Source organism: Calliphora vicina, chromosome X (genome assembly GCF_958450345.1).
Source record: "Calliphora vicina chromosome X, idCalVici1.1, whole genome shotgun sequence".
NCBI classification, from domain to species: domain Eukaryota; kingdom Metazoa; phylum Arthropoda; class Insecta; order Diptera; family Calliphoridae; genus Calliphora; species Calliphora vicina.
In genome coordinates, this window is record NC_088785.1 from 518,799 (window position 1) to 524,694 (window position 5,896).

At 30.5% G+C, this 5,896-nt stretch overlaps 3 non-coding genes across 3 annotated transcripts in view; all 3 read left to right on the plus strand.

Moving 5' to 3' along the window:
* The first annotated feature begins 1,804 nt into the window (after window positions 1–1,804).
* Window positions 1,805–3,791, plus strand: LOC135962890 (small subunit ribosomal RNA). The gene has a single exon (XR_010576731.1). It is a non-coding gene; the product is annotated as a small subunit ribosomal RNA (ribosomal RNA).
* A 624-nt stretch (window positions 3,792–4,415) lies between these two features.
* LOC135962975 (5.8S ribosomal RNA) lies at window positions 4,416–4,595 on the plus strand. The gene has a single exon (XR_010576786.1). It is a non-coding gene; the product is annotated as a 5.8S ribosomal RNA (ribosomal RNA).
* A 330-nt stretch (window positions 4,596–4,925) lies between these two features.
* LOC135962920 (large subunit ribosomal RNA) overlaps window positions 4,926–5,896 on the plus strand; it is a 3,938-nt gene continuing 2,967 nt past the window's right edge. The window contains exon 1 of the ribosomal RNA XR_010576759.1: window positions 4,926–5,896. This exon is cut by the window's right edge and continues 2,967 nt beyond it. This is a non-coding gene — a ribosomal RNA (large subunit ribosomal RNA).

Here is a 5,896-nt window from a genome sequence, read left to right on the forward strand (position 1 = left end):
AGCGCGGTTGAACGGCGGAATTAAATATTAACGTCATTAGGTAGACAAAGTTCTCGTCATCTAATTAGTGACACATATGAATGGATTAACGAGTTTCCTACTGTCCCTAGGAAAATTATACTGTCCCTTGTTTGCTGATGATAGATGTATTAAAATTATTTAGTTTTACTCTACTCTACTCTATTACTTATACACAAAAATGTTGTTTGCTAATGAGATGAATGTATAGATGGATGGATGTATGTATTAAAATTATTTAGTTTTACTCCTCTACTAATAATAACAATACTACTACACAAAACAAAACAAAATATGAAATGTATTGTGGATTTAATAAAATCTATAATGATTTTCCTTTATAATAGTACCAAAAATAATAAAGAAAAGTTAAATTTTTATACAAATTTGTTAAATTTGTGAAAATAATACTATTTATTAGTTAAATGTTATAAATTGAAAAAAATGTGGACTAAAATCTATAATGATTTTCATACAAAATCCCAAAAATAATAAAGAAAAGTATATTTTTCATACAAATTTTTACAATTTAAGGAAATATTTCATAAAATAATAAAATTTTTGAAAAAATCGAAAATTTTTTATTTTGAAATATTGAACAATTTGAAAAGAAAATCTATTTAGATGTTGATATTAGTTCATATTGTATGAAATTTCTTAAAAAAATTATCAAAATCGATAAAATTTTATTTTAATTTTTCTTACTTTTGTAAGTTAGGGAAATAGAAATTTTGAAATTTTGAAATTTCAAAAAAAAAAAATCTACAATTTTAGAAAATTTAAAAATTTTTTTTATCCAAAAATTAGTAATAATTCGTACGATTCATAATCAAAAAGAAAATTTCAAAAAAGTTGCTTAGAACTCAAGATATACAATTTTAAAGTTTCGGAAAACGAAATTGGCGGGGAAGTTGTATGTAACTATCTCTATATACTCTTGACATAAAATGCAGAGATACTAAATATTCACACAAAACATCAAAAATACTAATATACGGTGTGTTAAAATTGATTTAAGAATGAAAATCGAATGCGAATGATGATATTGTGCAAGAATGTTACAACGTGAATGTTGGAACTATTTGCTTGTTTTTTATATTGTGTATTGAGGTTTTTAAATATCTATTTTATTATTTGCGTTGAATATATGTGGTATAGTATTTTGTGTGTGGGGAGAGCAATGAAAACTTTTTTTAGTTTATTTGCCGCTAACGATGAATCTATTTAAGTTTGTCGACAAATTTTTTTAGTTTGTTGATTGAACTGTATAGTTATTCGTTAGTGTAATTATTTATTTTATTTTTTTTTTTTATAATTTTAATTTTTCTTTATTGAAATATTAAAATTAATTTTTATTCAATGTGCTAAAATTATTTATGATGCTTTGGTCTCTAGAACAAGAATTTTTTTATATTCTTGGGGATTTCAATATTTGCATTGGTAAATTTATTTTGTTAAAATCGAATAAAGAAAAATAAGTATTTTCTTAGTTTTTTTTATATAAGATTTTTTTGGTGAAGATTTTTTGGTGTTTTTCAAAAATGTATAAAATGTAAAAATGAAATATGAATGAAATGTAATTCTTAATTGCATATCAAAAAATATCATATATATTGAAAAATATTATATGATGCAATGTGAAATAAATGATAATAGAACAATATATTGTTTAAAAATCAAGAACAGTGAATTTGGAATGACGAATATGACGCGATAAAAAGCTGATTTTCGTTAAATTTCTTTTCAACTAAAACCAATTGAAAACAAATAATATAAATAAAACATTATTCTGGTTGATCCTGCCAGTAGTTATATGCTTGTCTCAAAGATTAAGCCATGCATGTCTAAGTACACACGAATTAAAAGTGAAACCGCAAAAGGCTCATTATATCAGTTATGGTTCCTTAGATCGTTAACAGTTACTTGGATAACTGTGGTAATTCTAGAGCTAATACATGCAATATAAATACGGACCTTTGGGACGTATGCTTTTATTAGGCTAAAACCAAGCGATCGCAAGATCGTTATTATGGTTGAACTCTAGATAACTTGCTGATCGTATGGTCTTGTACCGACGACAGATCTTTCAAATGTCTGCCCTATCAACTTTTGATGGTAGTATCTAGGACTACCATGGTTGCAACGGGTAACGGGGAATCAGGGTTCGATTCCGGAGAGGGAGCCTGAGAAACGGCTACCACATCTAAGGAAGGCAGCAGGCGCGTAAATTACCCACTCCCAGCTCGGGGAGGTAGTGACGAAAAATAACAATACAGGACTCATATTAGAGGCCCTGTAATTGGAATGAGTACACTTTAAATCCTTTAACAAGGACCTATTGGAGGGCAAGTCTGGTGCCAGCAGCCGCGGTAACTCCAGCTCCAATAGCGTATATTAAAGTTGTTGCGGTTAAAACGTTCGTAGTTGAACTTGTGCTTCATACGGGTAGTACAACTATAATTGTAGTTTGTACTGTACCTTATGTATGTAAGCGTATTACCGGTGGAGTTCTTATATGTATTAAATACTTGTATTTGTGCATATTCCTCCTATTTAAACCTGCTTCAGTGCTCTTCATCGAGTGTTGTTGTGGGCCGGTACAATTACTTTGAACAAATTAGAGTGCTTAAAGCAGGCTCCAAATGCCTGAATATTTTGTGCATGGAATAATGAAATAAGACCTCTGTTCTACTTTCATTGGTTTTTAGATCAAGAGGTAATGATTAATAGAAGCAGTTTGGGGGCATTAGTATTACGACGCGAGAGGTGAAATTCTTGGACCGTCGTAAGACTAACTTAAGCGAAAGCATTTGCCAAAGATGTTTTCATTAATCAAGAACGAAAGTTAGAGGTTCGAAGGCGATCAGATACCGCCCTAGTTCTAACCATAAACGATGCCAGCTAGCAATTGGGTGTAGCTACTATCATGGCTCTCTCAGTCGCTTCCCGGGAAACCAAAGCTTTTGGGCTCCGGGGGAAGTATGGTTGCAAAGCTGAAACTTAAAGGAATTGACGGAAGGGCACCACCAGGAGTGGAGCCTGCGGCTTAATTTGACTCAACACGGGAAAACTTACCAGGTCCGAACATAAGTGTGTAAGACAGATTGATAGCTCTTTCTCGAATCTATGGGTGGTGGTGCATGGCCGTTCTTAGTTCGTGGAGTGATTTGTCTGGTTAATTCCGATAACGAACGAGACTCAAATATATTAAATAGATGCTTTCAGGATTATGGTGTTTGAAGCTTTTGTAGCCTTCATTCATGAGTGCAGTAAAATGTGTGAGTGTTTGAATGTGTTTATGAAAGTGGAGCCGTACCTGTTGGTTTGTCCCATTATAAGGACACTAGCTTCTTAAATGGACAAATTGCGTCTAGCAATAATGAGATTGAGCAATAACAGGTCTGTGATGCCCTTAGATGTCCTGGGCTGCACGCGCGCTACAATGAAAGTATCAACGTGTATTTCCTAGACCGAGAGGTCCGGGTAAACCGCTGAACCACTTTCATGCTTGGGATTGTGAACTGAAACTGTTCACATGAACTTGGAATTCCCAGTAAGTGTGAGTCATTAACTCGCATTGATTACGTCCCTGCCCTTTGTACACACCGCCCGTCGCTACTACCGATTGAATTATTTAGTGAGGTCTCCGGACGTGATCACTGTAACGCCTTGTGTGTTACGGTTGTTTCGCAAAAGTTGACCGAACTTGATTATTTAGAGGAAGTAAAAGTCGTAACAAGGTTTCCGTAGGTGAACCTGCGGAAGGATCATTAATGTGTTCCTAACCGATAAAAAATTTTTTTTTATATATTTATATATAAAAAATATTAATAAAAAAAAAAACATAATGCCCTTTAAAAAAAAAGGCTAATAAAAATAAAATTAAAAATATTTAAATATTTTTTTTTTATAAAAAAAAAAGAGAAAAACACTAAAAGTGTTATTGAAAGAAAAACTCTTTAATAATAAAATAATATTATATTTTAATAATATTATAAAAAAAGTCGTTGGAAATTATATATATATATAATATATTTTCTTTTATTCTCTTTTATTAAAAAAAGATGTACTGATTTATGAACTTAAATCATACATTGGATGGGAATATTTGAAATATATATAATATATTCATTTTAGTGTACTGGCAATACAATTTATTGTATATCCATACATTGCATAAAAATTAAACTCACAATTATAGTTGTACTTGTATACAAGTTAAAAAAAATTGTTCTTTCTAAAAGAACTAAGATATTCGCAACAAACTTTGTGGTATGTTTTAAAATTAAAAAAAATATTATTGAAGGAATTGATATATGCCAATTTGGTTTGGTGTATTTTTGATTTCTTTCAATAAACAAATTTATGAATTGCTATTTAAACAAAAATAAATATATCACTCTAAGCGGTGGATCACTTGGCTCATGGGTCGATGAAGAACGCAGCAAACTGTGCGTCATCGTGTGAACTGCAGGACACATGAACATCGACATTTTGAACGCATATCGCAGTCCATGCTGTAAGGTACTTTAATTTATAATTAGAGTGCTGCTTGGACTACATATGGTTGAGGGTTGTAAGACTATGCTAAATAAGTTGCTTTAAAAATCTTTTATATATTTAATATGTAAAATTTTTTAAAAGCACATGTTGTATTACTGGATATTCTACTATATTCATAATACTAAAAGTTAAAGATACAAAACCTCTAACGAATAAAATCAGAGTATTTAATATTATATATTTTATATTCATTTTTTTATTGAGGAAGGTCTAGCATAAAATATTTTTTTATGAAACTAGGATTGCCTCTCTATTAAAAAGAATTTTTTATTTAAACAGAAAATAAAAGAAATGATTTCTATTTGTGGTTTTGATATTTTATGATTTAAAAAATTTTTTTATTACAACCTCAACTCATATGGGATTACCCCCTGAATTTAAGCATATTAATGAGGGGAGGAAAAGAAACTAACAAGGATTTTCTTAGTAGCGGCGAGCGAAAAGAAAATAGTTCAGCACTAAGTCACTTTGTCTTTATGGCAAATGTGAGATGCAGTGTATGGAATGTCAAATTTCTAGTATGAGAAATTAACGATTTAAGTCCTTCTTAAATGAGACCATTTACCCAAAGAGGGTGCCAGGCCCGTATAACGTTAATGATTACTAGATGGCATTTCCAAAGAGTCGTGTTGCTTGATAGTGCAGCACTAAGTGGGTGGTAAACTCCATCTAAAACTAAATATAACCATGAGACCGATAGTAAACAAGTACCGTGAGGGAAAGTTGAAAAGAACTCTGAATAGAGAGTTAAATAGTACGTGAAACTGCTTAGAGGTTAAGCCCGATGAACCTGAATATCCGTTATGGAAAATTCATCTTTATGATTTTAATATTTATAATATTATAATAATGGTGTGCATTTTTTCTATAAAGGACATTGTAATCTATTAACATAAATATATTTATCATAAGATCATTTGCTTAAGTTTATTCAAATTATTTTGCTTGCATTTTAATATCGAATAAATGCTTTTGATTTGATAAAGTGTTGATAGATTTATTATATATAGTGCTTAAATATTTATATTTTATAATAGCATATTGATCATTGATCTTTATGTTTATTATATGCACTTATATGATTAACAATGCGAAAGATTCAGGATACCTTCGGGACCCGTCTTGAAACACGGACCAAGGAGTCTAACATATTTGCAAGTTATTGGGAATAAAAACCTAATAGCGTAATTAACATAACTTAATTTAATGGGATTAGTTTTTAGCCTATTTATAGTCTATTAATTCAATCCCGGGGCGTTCTATACAGTTATGTATAATAGTATTTATATTATTTATACCTCTAACTAGAGCGTAC